The 18,855-nt window shown below is 42.9% G+C and overlaps 1 protein-coding gene across 1 annotated transcript in view; it reads right to left on the bottom strand.

Annotated features, from left to right (window-relative positions):
- MYH9 (myosin heavy chain 9) overlaps positions 1 to 18,855 on the bottom strand; it is a 1,134,272-nt gene that overhangs the window by 632,889 nt on the left and 482,528 nt on the right. The window lies entirely within an intron of this gene.

Consider the following 18,855-nt stretch of genomic DNA (forward strand, 5'->3'; position numbering starts at 1 on the left):
GTGGTACTTGAGGCAAAATCCAGGGTGGTCTTGTGCTAAGTTTTTTAAGATTGGGTACCAGTGCTGGCGTGGCCAGTCTGGTGCAATCAGGATCATTTTTGGCTCTTCTTGCCTGGCTTTTATGAGTACCTTTGGGAGAAGAGGCAGTGGTGGAAAAGCATATACTTGTAGGTTTGTCCAGCTGAATGAGAGGGCATCCCCTTTCCATGCTTGCGGATAGTAACTCCTTGTGCAGAATTTCTTTAGCTGGCAATTCATTGGGGAGGCAAACAGATCCATGTCCGGGCTCCACCATTTCTTTATCATTTTGAATATTTGAGGATTCAATTCCCATTCGTGGGGATCCATGATATTTCTGCTCAAGTCGTCTACCAGTGTGTTTTTCTCTCCTGGCAGGAATTGTGCTTGTAGATGAACTTGATGGTTTATAGCAGTGTTCCACAAGGTCATGGCTTGTCTGCAGAGGGGGGTAGGAGTGAGTGCCCCCTTGCTCGTTTATGTACCACAACTGTGGTGCTGTCTTGTCTTTAGTAGTAGTTGTCCTGGATGCAACAGGTCCTTGAAAGCTATAAGGGCATTTTGTACAGCTAGCATCTCTTTTTGATGTGAAGATGCCTTTGTTCTGCGGGCCACTTGCCCTGAATACATTTTCCTGCCATTTGTGCTCCCCAGGCGTAATCCGATGCATCTGTTGTCAGTGTTTGCCTGGCTGTGGGTTGAGTGAAAGGCTGTTCCTTGTTGAGGTGATAGGCTTGAGCTCACCATAGAAACTCCTGTTGAAGGCAAGGTATTAGTGGTATAACAGTTTCCAAACTTTGACAGTGTTGAGACCATACATTCTTTAGGTACCATTGTAGTTTCCTCATATGCAGTATGGCATATGGAATTAGTAGTATGCAAGATGCCATGAAGGCCAAGGCCTGCAGAATTTTTCTTGCAGGGAGTTGGGTCTTTGTTGCCATCAATTGAAAGTATTGTGTCAGTTGTCCTTGCTTGCCTAGCATAAGAAAAGCCATCTGGGCCGTTGTGTTCAAGCCGGCACCCAGGAATATTACCTCTTGCGAGGGCACTAGTTTTGATTTTTCGTTTACTGTGTATCCCAGGCAACTTAACTTTTTTGCAAACACCAGATGCTGTAGAAGAATGTCCTTGCTCTCTGCTTGAATCAGGCATTCATCCAGGTATGGGTAAATTTGAATTCCTTTCTGTCTGCAAAATGCAATTACTGGTGCCAGGCACTTGAAGACCCTGGGCGCAGTAGATAATCCAAAGGGCAGTGCAGAGAATTGATAGTGCATTGGACCAGCTAAGAACCTGAGGTATCTTCTGCAGTTTTGTCTGATAGGGACATGCAGGTATGCCTCCTTGAGGTCGAAAGTCACGAGCCAAGCTTGCTTGCCCACCATGGGAAGAAGCTGCTGTAATGTCAACATTTTGAATTTCGGAACATCCAGGTAAGTGTTTAGTGAAGAAAGATCCAGAATGGGCCTCCAGGCTTTGTCTTTTCTGGGAACCAGAAAGAGTCTAGAGTAAAATCCTTGCCCTTGTTCCTGTGGTGGTACCTTTTGAATAGCTCCCATGTTCATGAGTGCCATAATTTGGCCTCTGCCCATTGATTTAGTGGCAGATTTGGCATTCCTTTTAATCTTGGCAGAGTGTGAAAGTGGAACCTGTAACCTTTTGAAATATTGAGAACCCATTTGTCTTGGGTGATCATATGCCAATTGTGATAAAGTGCCAGTTTTCCTCCCAAAGGGGCTGCCAAGAGTAAATTGTTTGGCAGCTGGAGTGGGAAGTCATTGGGGCTGTTTTTTACATGGTTGGTGCCTCTTCTTCTTTCTGGCCTGATGCACCCCATTGTCAAAGCCTGTAAGGACCTTGTGGTTGACCTCTACCTCTTGGCTGTCTATTTGCCCCTTTGTGGTCTGTCATTAACTGGAAAGGACCAATTCTTTGTTGGCCAGTTTCTACTAAATCGAGGAGGCTGAACCTGTAAAAAAGCCTTCACTGTTTGCATAGATTTTGCCTTCTCCTCCATTTTCTTTAATACCTCTTCTGCCTTAACTCCAAATAAAACATCCTGCTGTAAAGGTGCAGCCAGTAATTTAGCTTTGGAATTTAGAATGGAAATCCTTATGAGGTATTTGCTTCCCACAAGAAATGCAGATATTAACTTTTACTGACAACGGTCTGAGGCAAGAAAAAGTTTCGCCAAAGGGGTACTTAGCTTTGTAGAAGACTCCGGTTCTGGATCCGTAATGAAAATTTCAAGAGTAGGCCGACCGGCACTTGCAAACTGCTTTGGGCACCGCCCGGCAAGAAAGACTGAAGAAAATGGCATCGGCTGCATCTTATATACCCCTGTCGCACTGACGTCAGGGAGGAAGCGAAGGCAACCGACGCCGGACCAAGACTTTGGAACTCAGGCCGGCTGGGGAACCACCTGACGGCAGGATAAACCAAGTGTAATGACTGCAGCAGTGTCACACAATGAACATATTCAAAACTACCAAAACAGCTTAAACAACTTCAGGGTGCCACGAGTACCATTTTAATTTTAGCTGGGTAGATATGTTAGTTAGGGCTACATTGGCTGTATGCACATGTAGGATGATGTGTGCGCCCTTTTCACTTACCCACAGCACAAGCTTTGGAACAGGTCTTGCTTCAAAGCTGTATACACTGGATTCTACTTCAAGGTAGGCAAATGCCATAAATGCCACCCAAAAATGTTACTGCATGACACTTTGCAGGGTGACCACCTAAAACCCCGGATACCAAAATACTAGAAATAACCAAGGTCTAAAATGAGAACCTCAGCATTCCATTAGGCACATGAAGACCTGGGAGTAAAATCTTCACCCATCCATCACAACTGCTTCAACAAAACTTTCAGCAGTAACTGCAAGGGACTTTGCCCAGATCTCATTGCAAATGGACCAATGCAGTTCTCTCCGTGGAGGATCCATCAACTCCAAAATATGGACAAAGGCAACACTACATCTGGAACCTAATGACCACCTGTGACTGTTCTCTAAGCAGAGAATACAGTAACCCTTCATCCACAGGTAGTCCCAGAGCATAAACAGGAGTTTGGCAGAGCCAATGGAGAGTTATTAACCTAGGTGACTGCCAGCAATGGAGGGTGGGGCAAGACTTGTGCCCAAGGAAAGGTTTCTACCTCCAAAGGTCAGCTTGCACTATCATGGAAAGGAGCACAAGCAGCAAATATGCGATACACAGAAGCCCTCCACAAAGAATAAATCTCAGTCAACAAGGCCCTTGGGCAGGTTTAGTTGAACAGCATATATCCACAAATGTGGTTATCCAAGATATTGTTTTTGTACTCCACAATTCCACACATCCTGCGCATGTATACACACAAAATTGTAGCCCTAGCATATACATCTACACAGGTAAAAAGAAGACAATGTATTGTAAAGGTGTAAGCTATGAAGTCACAGAAAGTTTAATAATGAGCTGAAAACAGGTTACATACATACAGACTGCTTCATGATCCGTATCTGACTAATTCAGCAAATAGGAGTAGCTGCTGAAGGCAGTACTCAGCTTGCACTTATTTTCTAAGCTCTAAAACCGCCATAACTCGTACTGCCCTGCACCTCAGTTGCTAAAGCTCTAAAGGGCACCACTATGAGAGGAGTACCAAACATTTGACAAACCTACATAAAACATTCCACTGAAAAACTAAATTTCCAAGGAATTTCTACAAGCCACATCTGGCTATGGATGGGACAACTGTACCCTACACAAGCCAGTCCAGCTACCTGAATGGACAGGAGTCTCCACAGCTCATCCTCTTGCTTATCATTAGGAAATTCCACTTTTAAGAGACACAAAGGCAAACCCACAAACAATATTGTATCCAACTTGTACTGCCTTGTAATTTTATGTAGAAAGCCCATGGCACAATAGCAAATACCTGAGAAGTGGTTACTACTTTAACAGTATCTTTCTGGTTTGCCAGGCAAACCTTGTATATTCCCAACAATTGTAACAGACTGTGAATGCTCAGCTGATGTACTAAGTACTCCCCCACTGAACTTAGTACAAGGAAAGAGGCAAAACAATTAACTGGTTTGAAGTAATCTCGTCAGTTTAGACATAAAAGGTTCCTAGTCTGCACAGATAAACTATAAAATACAAGGCTTTAAAACATTTGCAACTAAAAACCCTTCTCAGAGTTACCAAGAATGTTATACACACACACACACACACACACACACACACATCTATCAAGAACTTTGATTCTATTTTAGCAGGTAATTTCACCAGCATGAAAAGATCCCATGGCAAAACATTTTAATAGAGACTTCTCAAAAATGCCTTTAATGCTCGCATATGTCAAGGAAGATTTAATTCCTGGTGAAACTTGGATTCGGCTGTCAAATTAACCTTGAGGGATGAACAACTGATAATCAAGTTAGATACCACCAGGAGAACAGATACAGCCATACGACTCACCATGTCACTATGGAAGACTGTGCAGGTTTCCCTATAGGAGGGCTTGCAGCTCAGATGTTCCACTAGCAGCACTAACAGCCACTAACAGTCATAGTCCGGAAACATTTTCCAGGAGGAATTCAAGGTGCAGGATCCCCTTAATGTATGGATTCCCAGTAATTTGATTGAATAGGAGTCCTACAAGAAACTGCAGCAACTGAAATGCACTACCACAGAAGCACGAGACAGGCCCACTTGTAAAAGTCCAGTAAGGTATCACAGACTGGCTTTAGCCTCCATGGTGACCATCCTTCTAGAGGTAAACCGACTGAAACACTAAAGGTGGAGGAGTGTCCATATTCACCAAGGATATTCACACCTCCAGGCTAGTTGCCCAACACAATGCATCTGAAATTCTCCCGGTGCAACACTAGGTAATACTGCAATCCAAACTCTACAGGTCCCCCACCATGCCCCAAGATTCTCACTACACCTTTCTAAACATACTGGAAAATATTAAGATACAACCAAACACCCTAATACTGGGTGATTTCAACCACCCTGCCATTAAATGGGAAAAGGTGTTGGTACCCAAGTAGTTTCCCAACGGTTCTTGAAATTCATGAATTCCAATGCCCTGGATCAACTAATCCATTGCCCCACCAGGGGCTCCAATATCCTAGACCTGGTCATTACCAACATGGGAGATAGTGACCTGACCATAAGCTAATCACCCTTGACATCCACATCTCACGCCCACCCCTCAGTAAGGGAACCTCTGTTAAAAAAAAAAAAAAACACTTCTCCAAAGCCAACTTCATGCTACTCAAGTCAGAAGTGACAAACTTCATGACACCCATGCAGATGGGAGCTGAAAGTCAGACTGCTGAATCCTACACTAAGGCACTGTATGAGCACATCCACTTGTGCATGAATCATACCATCCCAAATAGAACAAAGATGCTCTCCTCTAAAAAAAAAAGGAAGCCACTCTGGTGGTCCCCTGCCATAAACTATACAACAGAAGGAAGAAACTGTTGCAGAAGCGAGGAAAATCCCAGGATGCAAAAAACTCCCTTACCAGCCTCAGTAAGAAGCTGAGATCCCTCAAAATCCTCCAAAGCTAGTTACGAAAATAAAATTGGAATCTTTAGCAAAGACAACCACAACGCATTCTCTAGTTATGTCAAGAATCTAAATGGCAATGCTCAGATCTGCTCTGATCTACAACAGAATGGCATTAAATATACTGATCCCAAGGATATCGCCAATATCCTGGCAGATCAATTTAGTGCCAACTCCGCCCCCCCTCACCCCCCTAAAGGGCCCATATGTCAATACGAAAAGATTGCCAAATTCCGGTAATCCCTACCACACAAGTAGAAACCGCACTCTCCAAAGCTAAGAATACAGCATCCATGGGACCAGATGACATCCCGGGCTGTGTACTATATGAACTACAAAATGAACTGGTACCTCACCTAAGTGTCATGTTTAATCAAAGCCTCAACTCAGGCTTCTTGCCCACTGAGTGGCATACAGCTACAGTTAACCCCACTCCACAAGGGGGGATTCCACCTCAGATCCTGGGGACTACCGTTCCATCAGTCTGATGAGCTTTATCTGCAAGGGCATGGAATGCATTAGCATGGAACTTCTAAACAAAGACACTGGCAACCTTCGGCCAACACTAAGGGATTCTGAATAACAAAGTTCGCAGTGGACTGCAAACTGGGAGCCATTATTGAATCCCCAAATGAAGTGGACATTCTACAAAAGGGTCTTACAGAAACAGATGCTTGGTGCCAGAGCCATGGGCTCAAGCTCAATGCCAAGAAATGTATCGTTATCCCCTTTGGGAAAAAACATGTACCCATGAATTACCACATAGGTGGCAGTACACTAAACACAGAATGTGTGATGAGAGACTTAGGGACACAGGTGGACAGTGGTCTCACCTTCGATAACCACATCACCCAGGAAATCCTATGTGGCACACATCACTAAGGGCTTTTCATCCAGAAAAAAGGAGGTAATTATCGGACTGTACTCATCCCTCATTAGACCCATTAGAGTACAATGCACAGTTTGGCATGTACCTCAAGACATCTGGAACAGCTGGAAAGGCCAGAGAAATACCTCACTAAAAGAAACATAGCCCTAAAGCAGATGGCCTATGCTGTCTAAAAACTGCAGCTGTACTCTGACATATCGTCTATTTGGAGGTGATCTCTGCTTAATATACAAGCAGATGTCAAACCCTGAGCTGTTGGACATGCTCCACTTAAAGAAATCCCAATCCCTCAGCCACACGCTCCAGGGATCTAAACCTAGTCATCACAATGAACAAAACATGCTAGAGGGATAGGTTCCTGACCCAGAGACTCCCCATACTTTGGAATAGACTGCTCATACATGTCAAGCAGTGCACCTCCTTGGCCCTCTTCAAAACAGACCTTGACGATTGGATGGGAGATAGGAAATTCACCCCAGGAATCACGTCAGACGCCCTGCTAGACAGGGGTCCAGGGAAGTAAATATTGTGGGAAGAAATATCCAGGGAATTATGGCTAGGCTTGTATAGGCCCTAGGGCCAATAAACCTATGAACCTATAAGAAAATTTCATCCACTTAGGCAGAACACTTTCTACTGCTAAGCTGTCTATGCACTACCTCACCCTTTAAGGTCCAGTTTTCAGTTATCAAGTTAAGAATACACAAGCTGCTAACCTGAGACTATTCAGATTTGGGTATACCAATGTCCCTTCCTGCTGTAACAGGAAGGTGAAGATCTGTAAACACTGCAGAGGTTGAGCCTGGCATATCTTAGGAAAAAAGTGTAGGAAGTACATTTCTTTAAGACTGATACCGCAGCCATTACAACTGCTGGGAAGATGAAACTTTCCCTGGCTGCCAGAATTCTGTTGTACCTACCATGTACCACACATCCTATGTTTCTCAAGTTATTATAATATTTAACTGGACAAAATGAAGAGCAGAGCCTTGAGACAGATACGGAATACGGACCCTTCTTAAATCTGAAAATGATGTTAAACGCACAAACTTTCATACCAGATAAGACGCTCATTTTTGACATCCAACACAAAAATCCCAAGCTAATTCCTGCTGGGAAGTCACACTCGCAGGATCAGACTACAGTGCCCAGAAAAACAAATCCAGGAAACATCCAGCTAGTACCTTCACAAAGTTGTTTGATCATGACGGAGCTGCGTATGTCAGAGTAGCATCACAAAAATGTTCAAGCTTGAATTACAGATAAGGGTTTTGCATGTTTGGGAGATTCAGTACATCTGCTAGCCAGATGGAAACAGTAAGCCTAGGAGCTTCATCTAATTAGACTTGACAAAAAAATGATCATATCTGCATAAAGACTGTCCTGTCCAGCTAGAATCTGAGCAGTTTGTGGACATCCACACACCAGAAATGATGCTCCTCTTCTCAACATACTGAAGAAAAAGACGGATTACAGACTACATTTTATACAAAAGGGCAGTTTGGGTCATCATATCCTGACAATGTGGAATATTCCGAGATTCATTTAACATAGGTAATGGCCACTAAAAAACGGGGTCTTCAGAAAAAGTACTTTTAATTCCTCCAAAAGCATCTGGTTCAAACTGAGAAAAGGGGAACTTTTTCAACCTTAAATAAATGTCACAAGATGGAATAAGACTACAAACAGGAAGCAAAGAAAGTTTCACAGAAGTGCTTGTACCCTTGAGGTAAGGGCACAGAAAATCCAAACTACAGGCAGAAGCCAAGTGACCTTCACAGAGAAAATAAGAGCCCAATGTCTAGATTTGGGTAAGTAAGCAGTTTGAGAAAACGTTCTAAACTGCTGATAAAGGCCCAGTTAGAGAAAAGGGAGATAAAGTCCACTTACCTTAAGCCTTCTGAATGAAAGATCTCTAAAGGAGAACCATGTTCAGACTGAAAGGGTATCATGAGAACTGATCTTGCTTTGTGGATGAACTGGCACAGAAGGGAAGCTGTGGATCACAGGATCCTTGACTAAACAACTAGAAATGTGTATTAGTAAAGTTTTTGAGACACTGGTTAAAATGTTAAACCAGCTTATGCCAAAGAAACATTCTCTTGTTTACCAACAGACTACTTGTGGGGGGCATGAAAAGGCAGACTAATAATTTTCACCAACAAAATGTCCTTCCCAGTAATGACTAGCATTAAAAAACAATGAGACTCTAGAGCCTATTATCAGAATTGCAAGAAAGGATAGAGGAGTTCCACTGTTTACAAGTAAAAAGCCATGCTGTTTAACAGTTATGACTCACTCTCCTGAGCCAAGGAGACATGAAAGAAATTTAACACCACCACTCATTTTAGTTTGTGGATGTTAAACTTCAGGCACACGAACATATCCATACTACAGTGCCCCTCACTCCAAAGCAGATGCATCCCATGGGTGCAGTTGGAGCAGTCTGCTAGAATGTACAGAAGTTAACCACAAGTGAAGTTGCAACTGGTAAGTCTGTTACCTTTTTAAGGCAAGCCAGAGGCATCCTGCCTAGGGGAAATGGGGTGGAAATACTGGGTCTATATTAGATGTTCGAAGTTACTGAACTTCGAATACGATATGATCGACACCATATCGAAGTCCAGTAACATTGAACACCTAATAAAAATTACAAAAAGTCAAAAAATAGAACAACTTGTTTTAAGCAGGGGGCATGCCACCCTGCGCCCCCCACACCCCCCGCTACTTAAATATTCAAACTCCGAAACTGCACTACATAGAAGTAAACAGAAATCTCCCCTTACGGAGATTTCCGTTTACCTCTTCGATGTTCTGCGGTTTTGCTTTTCACATGTTGACAATGTCAGATGCGACATTGTGAACGTTTGAGATTCTAATATAGACCAGAAATAATACCGATACCTCTGGACCTCAGTTCACTACACTGGTAGAGGGTACCATCAAAAACCTCCCACAACCCTAAACCTAAAACAAATGAGGGAACAGACATTGATCACATGCAGAGTAACCTACTCCAAGACAAGGAAACTAAACGCCAAGCAAAATATTGCACTTCAGAAACTTCCTACAAAGTCTAGAGTTTAAACATGAGAGAGCACAGACTGAGATTTGCAGTAATTTCCCCATAATGAACATTTGTAATTGAAGTGATGCCAAATTATCAGAAAAAACTGAGAAACTAGTTGTCTAGGTACAAGATGATCTTGACAAAGCGCATTGCAGTCTCAAAGTAAGACATTTTAGTCAACTCACAGAGAGGCAAGACCAAAGGACAAGGCCCTAAACAGGATGTGATTGGCTCTGATCAAGTATAGATATCTCTGGATTTACTGGGATGATCATGACTGTTGCATTAGAAGTACAAAGAGTACATGCAGTCACCTGACAAGGTGAGACCAAAAACATTTCTTTTGAATCAAAAGAATTTAGGGTTTTGAGAGCCACTACATTTTGGAGGCTCTCTGCTGTTTTTGGCACAAAAATAATCTTAAAAAGCCTCAAAGGCTTTCTGGTAAGTTGTGGCCTTCAGCTAAAGGCTCAACACCAACCATCCTTGTTTACCCCCCAAAACTTTGATGGGTTAAAAGGCAAGAGTAAGGAGATGGGCTTAGGAAAGACAGCCAAGGAGAATGTGACCCCTTCCAGATGTTTGACCAACCTATCCCCAGTTATTTTTGAAAGCCCTCCTATAAAACAGCCTGGCGACATTATCTCATTATCACAGCTAAGGAGTGAAGATATCAGTGAGAAATGTGGCACATTTACCTTGAGCAACTCTAATTTAAGGAATATGGGGGAGGTTATTCCATACTCTTCACAAAGGAAATAACTCGCCAAGTGAAAGTGCCATGTTGCCTCACACTAACATCTAACCTGAAGTGACATGCTGGGTAGGGTGGGCTTTTGGGTCTGTGGCATCAGGTCCAACAGAAATTAAGGTTCTTTAAAAGGGGAAATGTCTTTGAAATGTAAATAAATGGATGCATATAAGGTTTTGTACACACGTGACCTGCCAACAAAAAGGCATACCAATTACAGCAGGAGAACACTGTCCTCTACTTGATGCCAGAGATAAATCTGTACTTTTGCAAGCGTCTCAAAATGCAGTGAGCCAGGCTGCTTCACTTTCCAAGATGGAGAGTTAGGTTTAGCCATTTGTTCCCATCCTTCCTAGCAAAGTCCCGTCAGCACCTGAACTGCTTTGTCTTGAGCACAATCAGGGCTTACATAAAACAAAGTAGGGATATCCCGTTGCAAACAAACCACAGATGACAGAGCAGAAATGCATGAAGGACATCACAGATGCTTAGAAAATGGTGTCGGGTCTTGAGATCTCAGCTTCAGTGAATGCCTGGAAAACTGGCACAGAAAAGTCCCAAACTACCTTCAAATAGTTCAGGACAGACCGTGGTCAAATAAGACAGGGTGACCTGCAGTCACTACATCTTGCTTCCACACACTTGCCTTCATTCTTTTTGTGCCACTCTACAAACCTTTATTTTGGTCTTCTCCCAACAGGCTACAAATGGAAATCTGTAAATGTCTTCTGCTGGCACACTTTCAATAATTCTAACCAACCATAAACTATCTAAATTTAGTCAACTAAAAATATAGCAAAAAGGAAAGATTCCCAAAAGTGGATACCTGCGCCCTGGAAGTCTTAGGATGGCCCAATGGCCAAAACTGACTGCTTCATGAAGGGGAAAAACATTCATGGGTATCAAATTATCACGGTTAAACAACTGTATTGTAACAGCAGACCTTACAATGAAAGCAGGTAGACTTAATGGAATTAAGTCATTAGAATATTATATGATGCATTCAGAAGTTAAGAATGTGCACAAAAATGCAACTCCGAAGGTTCACAATTACTCCCAAGTGAAATTTCATTTACTTTGTGCAATGAGTTAACTAATCCCCTAGTTGAGGCTGCAAAGAATTGTCCAAATGCTCCAATTTTTGTTGCACATTCAATACTATGTAGCAAAGAGTGCAGGATAACAAACTATAAAGGCACTCAACACAAACAGCAGCCCCAAAACAAAAAAACAAAACAAAAAAAAAAAAAAACAGAATTTGCGCAGTAGTTTTATTTATACTTCTCAAATCCAAGACAAACTGTTAGCAGGATCACCGTATTTTTGTCTCCACGTAAAGACTTCCTCAGATGTAATAAATAACTCATAATACACAATTACATACTGACATTGTTTTCCTATTTGACAGTTGATATATAAAAGGGTGTAGTACGAGTTCCTTATTGCATATGAGGACGTCTTTATATGTGGAGACGAAAATGCTGAGATCCTGTTAAGCGTTTACATGTCCTGGATGTGAAGTGTAAATAAAACTACTAGGTAAATTCAGTTTTATCGGCTGTTCCCTTTTGCGCAAGTATCTTACACTTTTGTGGTTTGGAATTTTGTTTGGGCACACTCAATTTTTTTGGATTATAACAAACTATGATAATGTTACAACTGCAGTGTGTAATCACCAAGAAAGAGGTCTGAATACAAGATTATCTACTACAGTATTTCTTATCCATGGAAATTACCCACAGGAGCGCATCTACTCTGCCAGCCCAATTCTGTGTGTATTAACATACATCAACGGGAAAAAGAAAATCTTCCTACCCAACCATTAGTTTAATGTTCAGCTAGCAGACAGCAGTACTAGCCAAGCTATAAAGCAGCAAACAGTGATCCTAGTGAACATCCTGAAAATCTGTTTACAAGTGGGGAATAATGAATACCTAGTTAGCAACTCAAGTGTCTTGTAAAGGGGAGAAAAAGATGAATTAATCCGAATCCATTATTGTTCTCATGGCAAATGAGACCCATCATGGCCAATCTCCTGGATAATGTGCTTGTCTGATAAAAGGCATGTGGTAGTAATCCACCAAGTTAAGATATGTGGGACCAGTGTCAGTTGTGCGACTGCCCTTCAACCTATATGGAGAACCATTTCCTGAAGTGCTTTGGTAATTTAAGTGCTTGGAAGGAAAGCTGCCCAACCCAAGTTCCCTCACATTAGTGTACTGGTCATGATCGGAAGCAAGTTTGAGAAACAGACTTGGATACAAATTTTACTATATAGAATAAATAGAATACCATATTGCGTAGTATTTGATGAAAAAAAGTACTTTTGCATTTTATTCATTTATTTTAAGAAAGGCCCCTTGAATTCTGAGTTGAAAATCCCTGCCATGACATCATGAAAGACTGAACCTCCAATGATTAATAACCCAAATCAATTTATAGAGGAAATATTTTCACGCTAAATCCATCTGTAGTTTTACTTCCTAGAAAGAAATTACTAACTAGCTTCTACAGGTAGATCACACTAAAATTTAACACAATTTAGTAGTGAAACCAAAATCCAAGAAAGAAAAATGACAGTGTACACTTACCATAAATGTAGACGTTAGAGTGCATTTACTGTTGCAGTCATTACATTTGGGTTATCTGCCTGCAGGTAGCCCTCAGCTGGCCTGAATATCAAAGTCTTGGATCCTTGCGTCTGGTCGTCAGGGGGTATAAAGCATGCAGCAGATGTCATTACATCAGTTTTTCTTGCCCCAAATGTCAGGTGCCCCCAAAATGGAAGCAATTATATAACAAGGTTACACCTCCAACAAAAAGCAAATACACCAGAAAGCTGAAATACACTAAACAAGAAGAAAGGTATAGCCAAGAGATGTCAGGGGCTGGAGGGAGGGTAACCAGGACTGCAACAGTGAATACACTAACATCTACATTTAGGGTAAGCGTACACAACTGTACTATGTTCTTAGTGTTTCACTTGCATTACATTTGGGTAGATTCCCAAAGCTAAGGAAGGGAGGAGACAGAGCATTAGGACCAGCTATTAAGCCCTGCAAGACCGTAGTGGCAAAACCAGCTCTCGATTTAGAAAAAAAGAGGCAAGTGGTAATGCCTGGTGAAGGTATGTACAGAGCTCCAGGTAGCAGCTTCTAGGATGTCCCTGGAAGGGACACTTCTGAGAAAGGCTGCAGAGGTAGATGCCGCCCTGGTAGAATGTGATCTTATCCCCTGTGGGGAAGGGTTTCCATGGTGCTTATAGCAGAAATAAATGCAATAGCCTACCCACCTAGAAATGGTTTGCTTAGAAATGGCTTTCACTTCTGCCCCTGCAGGAAAGGCAACTAGCAGCTGTTCAGTTTTTGAGAGGCTTAGTCCTGTCAAATAAAATCTAAGTGGTATGTGCACATCCAAAGAATGCAGTGTGTGTTCTTTGTTCTGTGGATTAGGAAAAAAGACTGGCAAATGAATGGACTGATTAAGGGCCACACTGGATACTACCTTGGGCATAAAGGAAGAATTAGTCCTGAGGGACACCCTGTTTGCATGGATGATTATGAAGGGCTCCATTGCCATGAGGGCCTGTAATTCAGACACTCTTCTTGCTGAAGTGATAGCTAGAAGGAAGGCTGTTTTCCAAGAAAGGAAATTCAACTCTGCTGCTGCAGCTGGCTCAAAAGGAGGTAGAGTGAGCTTTTCCAATACAAAGATAAGGTCCCAGGCTGGAGTAAGGGCTCTCCTGGGTGGTCTTAAATTTTATGCCCCTCTGAGGAATTGTTTCAGCAGGGGGTAAGAGAAGAGGGGTGGCTCAGTATTATAATGTGCCGAAATGACTGAGGCATGAATTTTAATTGATGAGAAGGAAAGGTCTTTGTGGAGCATCTCTTAAGTATTAAAGAATATGCAGTAAGCTGAGCACTGTTGTGCCTATCCCCAGAGTCTGGTTTCAGGAACAGTATCTTCCACTTTTTGGCATAGGATTTTCTAGTACTAGGCCTCCTTGCCTCCAGAATGACATCTAGCACCTGCTTACTGAGGGATACTATTGGAGAGCTCAGGGAATTAGCCAGGCTGCAAGGTTCAGGGTTTGAAGCTGGGGGTGCAGAATCTGGCCCTCCTGCTGGGACAGCAGGGAAGGGGTCTGAGGCAGGTTCCAGCAGTGACATACTGCGCAAGAGGGGGTACCAGTGCTGCCATGGCCAGTCGGGTGCAATCAGTATTGTCCTTGGTTTGTCCTGTTTGATCTTTAGCAGAACTTTTGAGAGGAGAGGCAGAGGGGGAAAGGCATAAACTGAGAGGCTTTCCTAGGTGAAGGACAGGGCATTCACTTTCCAAGCTTGTCTGTGGGGAGTCCTTGTGCAAAATTTGTATAATTGGTAGTTGAGGGGAGGCAAACAGTTCTCTCTCTAGGTTCCCCCATTTGTTTCTCAAAATGTTGTATACCTTTGGTTCCAGTTTCCACTCGTGTGGGTCCATGAGATTTCTGCTTAGGTAGTCTGCCAGTGAATTTAGCTTGCCTGGCAGGAACTGAGCTTGTAGGTGCACTTGGTAGCTCAAGGCTGTGTTCCACAGAGCCATGGCTAGACTGCGGAGAGGATACAAGTGGGTTCCCCCCTGCTTGTTTATGTACCACAACAGTGGTGTTGTCTCTACCAATAATTGGCCTGGAAGAATTTGGTCCTTGAAGACTGTCAGGGAATTCTGTACAGCTAACATTTCTTTTTGACTGCTATGCAGGTGCATTTGACTGGTTCCATTTGCCCTGAATGCACTGCCAAGTGAGCCCCCCCCCATGCATAGTCTGATGCGTCTGTTAGGGTTTGTGGAGCAGGGGGTAGAGTGAATGGCAGTCCCTTGTGGTAGCAGGCCTGTGCCCACCAAAGGAACTTTGTCTTTATACAAGGAATGATAGGAATCATTGATTCCAGGTCCTGAGAATGTTGACACCCATAGGCTTTTTAGATACAACTGAAGTTTCCTCATATGCAGTCTTGCATATGGAATTAGTAGAATGCAAGAGGCCATGAACTCAAGGGCTTGCAGGATTTTCCTTGCAGATAGCTGGGTCTTTGCTGCCAGTAGTTTGAAATAGGCTGTCAGACTTGTTTCTCTGGCGTGAGTTAAGCCATCTGGGAAGATGTGTTCAAGCTTCCTCCCAGGAATACAATTTGTTGGCAGGGTACTAGATGAGATTTCATTTATGGTGTACCCCAGTGAGGTTAGTAGCTTCTTTACAAATGCCAGATTTAGTAGCATGTCCTGGCTTTCTGCCTGAATTAGACAATCGTCCAGGTTTGGCTATATTTGAAAATTTCTTTGCCTGCAAAATGCAATGACTGGAGCTAGGCACTTTGTGAATACCCTGAGCGCAGTAGGTAAGACAATGGGAAGTGCAGAGAACTGATAGCGCATGTAGCCTGCTATGAAGCTTGGGTATTTCCTGCAAGATTCCCTTATTGGAATGTGCAGGTAAACTTCCTTTAAGTCCAAGGTTGCCAACCAGGCATCTTTGCCTAGCATAGGAAGCAACTGATGAAGAGTTAGCATTTTGAATTTTGAGATTACCAAAAAGGTGTTTAGAATAGAGAGGTCCAGGATAGGACACCAGGAGCTGTCTTTTCTGGGTACCAGGAAACGTCTTGAGTAAAGGCCTTGTCCCCTTCTGCTGGGACAGGATGAATATCCCTGATACTAGTGCCTGCTGTTGAGCCTCTGCCCACTGATTTGGGGGTAGGTCTGGCCAACCTTTTGAGGTTGGTAAGGTGTGGAAGTGGAATCTGTATCTTTGGGAAACTATATTTAAAACCCATTTGTCCTGGGTAATGAGTTACCAGTTTTTGGCATGCAGGGCGATCTCCCCCCCCCAAGGGAGCAGGCAGTTGGGAGGGCTTGGAAGGTTTAAGGTTAAGTCACTGTGACATTTTTCCACAGGGGGGTGTCTTACTACTTCCAGCTTTGGAAGTGGAAGCCCCCCACTGCTTAGGCCTGTGAGTACCTTGAGACTGTAGCCTAGATGGTCTGCTGTTCCTGGGTTTGGACTGAAGGCCTGGAAGAGACAGGAAAGGACCAATTCTTAGACCAATGCCTACTAAATCTGGGAGGCTGTACCTGCAGGAAATCTTTAACAGTTTACATAGACTTAGCTTTTTCCTCCATCTTTTTAAGTACTACTACTGCTCTGTTGCCAAACAGACTGTCTTGGTTTAAGGGAGCATCCAGTAATTTAGCTTTAACATGATCTGGCAAATTTTGCTCCTTAAGCCAAGCATGCCTTCTAATAACAGACCCAGTGATAGCAGCCCTGCAAGATGCTTCTAGAGTCAAAACCACATAGCAAAGTATGTTTACCAACTTGTTCCGCAGAATGCATTAAATCCTGTAATTATTTTCAGCAGTGTCAGGAATCATTTTCTGTTCAAGTAGTCCCATAATATGCTGCTGATACTTTATATGAAACTGGCAGTTTAAGGCCCTAATTGGCCAAAGTAGCAGAAGTATATACCTTCTTACCCCATCTGTCCAAGGCCCTGGAATCGCTATCAGAGAAGGTAAGTTTTTTGGCAGTAGTAGCTTTAATGCCTTTAGGTCCCTGGGAAATTGTCTCTGGGTCCACAGTAGGATTCTTGAAGAGGAACTTGTAAGAGTCAGGTACTCTAATACCAGTCAGGTTTCCTGGGAGCCGGATGTAAAGTGTCATGAGCCAGGCTAGATTCCAAGAAGGCATCTATAATGTCCAGGACAGGAGGGACAGGTAAAGGCCTGTGTTGAGGTAGGAGTAAGAATTCCCGTCTCTTTCTGGAGTCAGAGTAATCCTGGCTTTCCCAGCAGAAATGCTCCATAAGAGCGTGTAAGGTTTCACCAAAAGAAAAACCTTCTGGAGGGGAAGCAGAGGGTATGGAGTCCTCTGCATCAGAATCCTCATGGGTAGATGAGGGCAAATCCTGGTGATCAGAAAAAACAGAAATTTCAGAATCCTGATCAGAAGGAAAATCAGTTCTAGGTCTCAGAGGGTGAAGGCTGGCTTCCCCTAAACAGTAATAAGGTCTTCAGCCATTCTTATTTGTTTTTTTAGGCATATGGGCCTGACCATATGGTTTGGACGTCAGTTTTCTAGGTGTGGGTCGAGTTTTAGGCCTTGAAGAAGATGGCGGTTTGAAATGCAAGTCAGTAGGCCTGAATACATCCTCAGAAGCCAGTGCCTGCACAGTGGCTCCAGACCCATCCAAATTAGAGACATCCGCAGGTTCCATGGTCAAAGAAGCATCTCGCGGCATACTGGACTCCAAATGGGTCTCAGTAGAGGCCTGCAAATCTGAAGTTGCAGGCATCAGGGGCTGCAAAAGCACCTCACTGAGTACCGGCAAACTGGAAACTAGCTTAACAGAAGCGTCAACAGCTTTGGACCTATGCAGTCTGTCTTTAGCTTTACTTTTTTTCGGAATGTCGGTAGTCGGATGGCTTACCGAAGCCATTTCTGGATAATTAAACAGAGTGCCGAAATAGTTTGATGCAAAAATGAACAGACGACAAATAGTTTGAGGATTGAATAAGGCACAAAACTGACAAAGGGACGTCGTGGTCTGGGCCTAAGCAAGGAATACACTGCGAATGAAAATTTTTACGAGGCATTTGCTTTCCACGTAATACAATTGTTAATTTTTACAGACATCTGCTTAGAGCAAGAAAAAGGATCCCCAACGGGGTATTTAGCTTTTTTTGAAGACTTTGGTTCTAAAACTCAAACAAAAATTTCAGGAGTCGGACAACCGGCACTTGCGAACTGCTTCGGGCTCTTTGCGGCAAGAAAGACTGATGTAATGGCAACGGCTGCATGCTTTATACCCCTGACTACCAGACACCATGGAAAAAGAGATAGCATCTGATGCATGGATCCAAGACTTTGATATTCAGGCCAGCTGAGGGCTACCGGCAGGCAGACAACCCAAATGTAATGACTGCAACAGTGAAACACTAACATCATCCTACTCCATTAGAGGAGCTTGTTTAGCCATAATGCTTTCCAGTTGTATGCAAATTACTCAATGCCTACTGCTACACCATTTTTTGGGTACAATAACAGAAATGGAGTAAAACTGGTGAACCTAATAGACTTTTTGCAAAACTCACTTCCAGCTCTAATATTAGGAGAGCACAAAATGAAATACATTGTAAAATAAAAGATGCTTCTTTCTAATCATGACCAGTGCACTAAGTGAAGACTAGATGTATGCTGGCAGCCTGGCTGAGCAAAAGCATGTCCTACAGCTGCAACTGTTAAATGGTTACGGTGTCTGTTGCATGCATTAACAACCTACAAAAAGCTGCTTGACATTTTCAGACTGCAGCTATAAAGCAGTTTCTTCTGTGTGAACAGAAATTTATTTTAAAACATCCACCTCCAAGGCATACCTTTACTTGAGTTACACACAAGTCCACAGAAATATTGCAGAATTTTACACAAACTAGATAGTTATGTAGAGAATTGCCGTGTCTACCATCAGAAATGCAGCTGACAGTTACGCATCACCTACTATAAATAACACTTTTGCAAAC

Source organism: Protopterus annectens, chromosome 1.part1 (assembly GCF_019279795.1).
Source record: "Protopterus annectens isolate FY-2018-M chromosome 1.part1, PAN1.0, whole genome shotgun sequence".
Classification (NCBI taxonomy): domain Eukaryota; kingdom Metazoa; phylum Chordata; order Ceratodontiformes; family Protopteridae; genus Protopterus; species Protopterus annectens.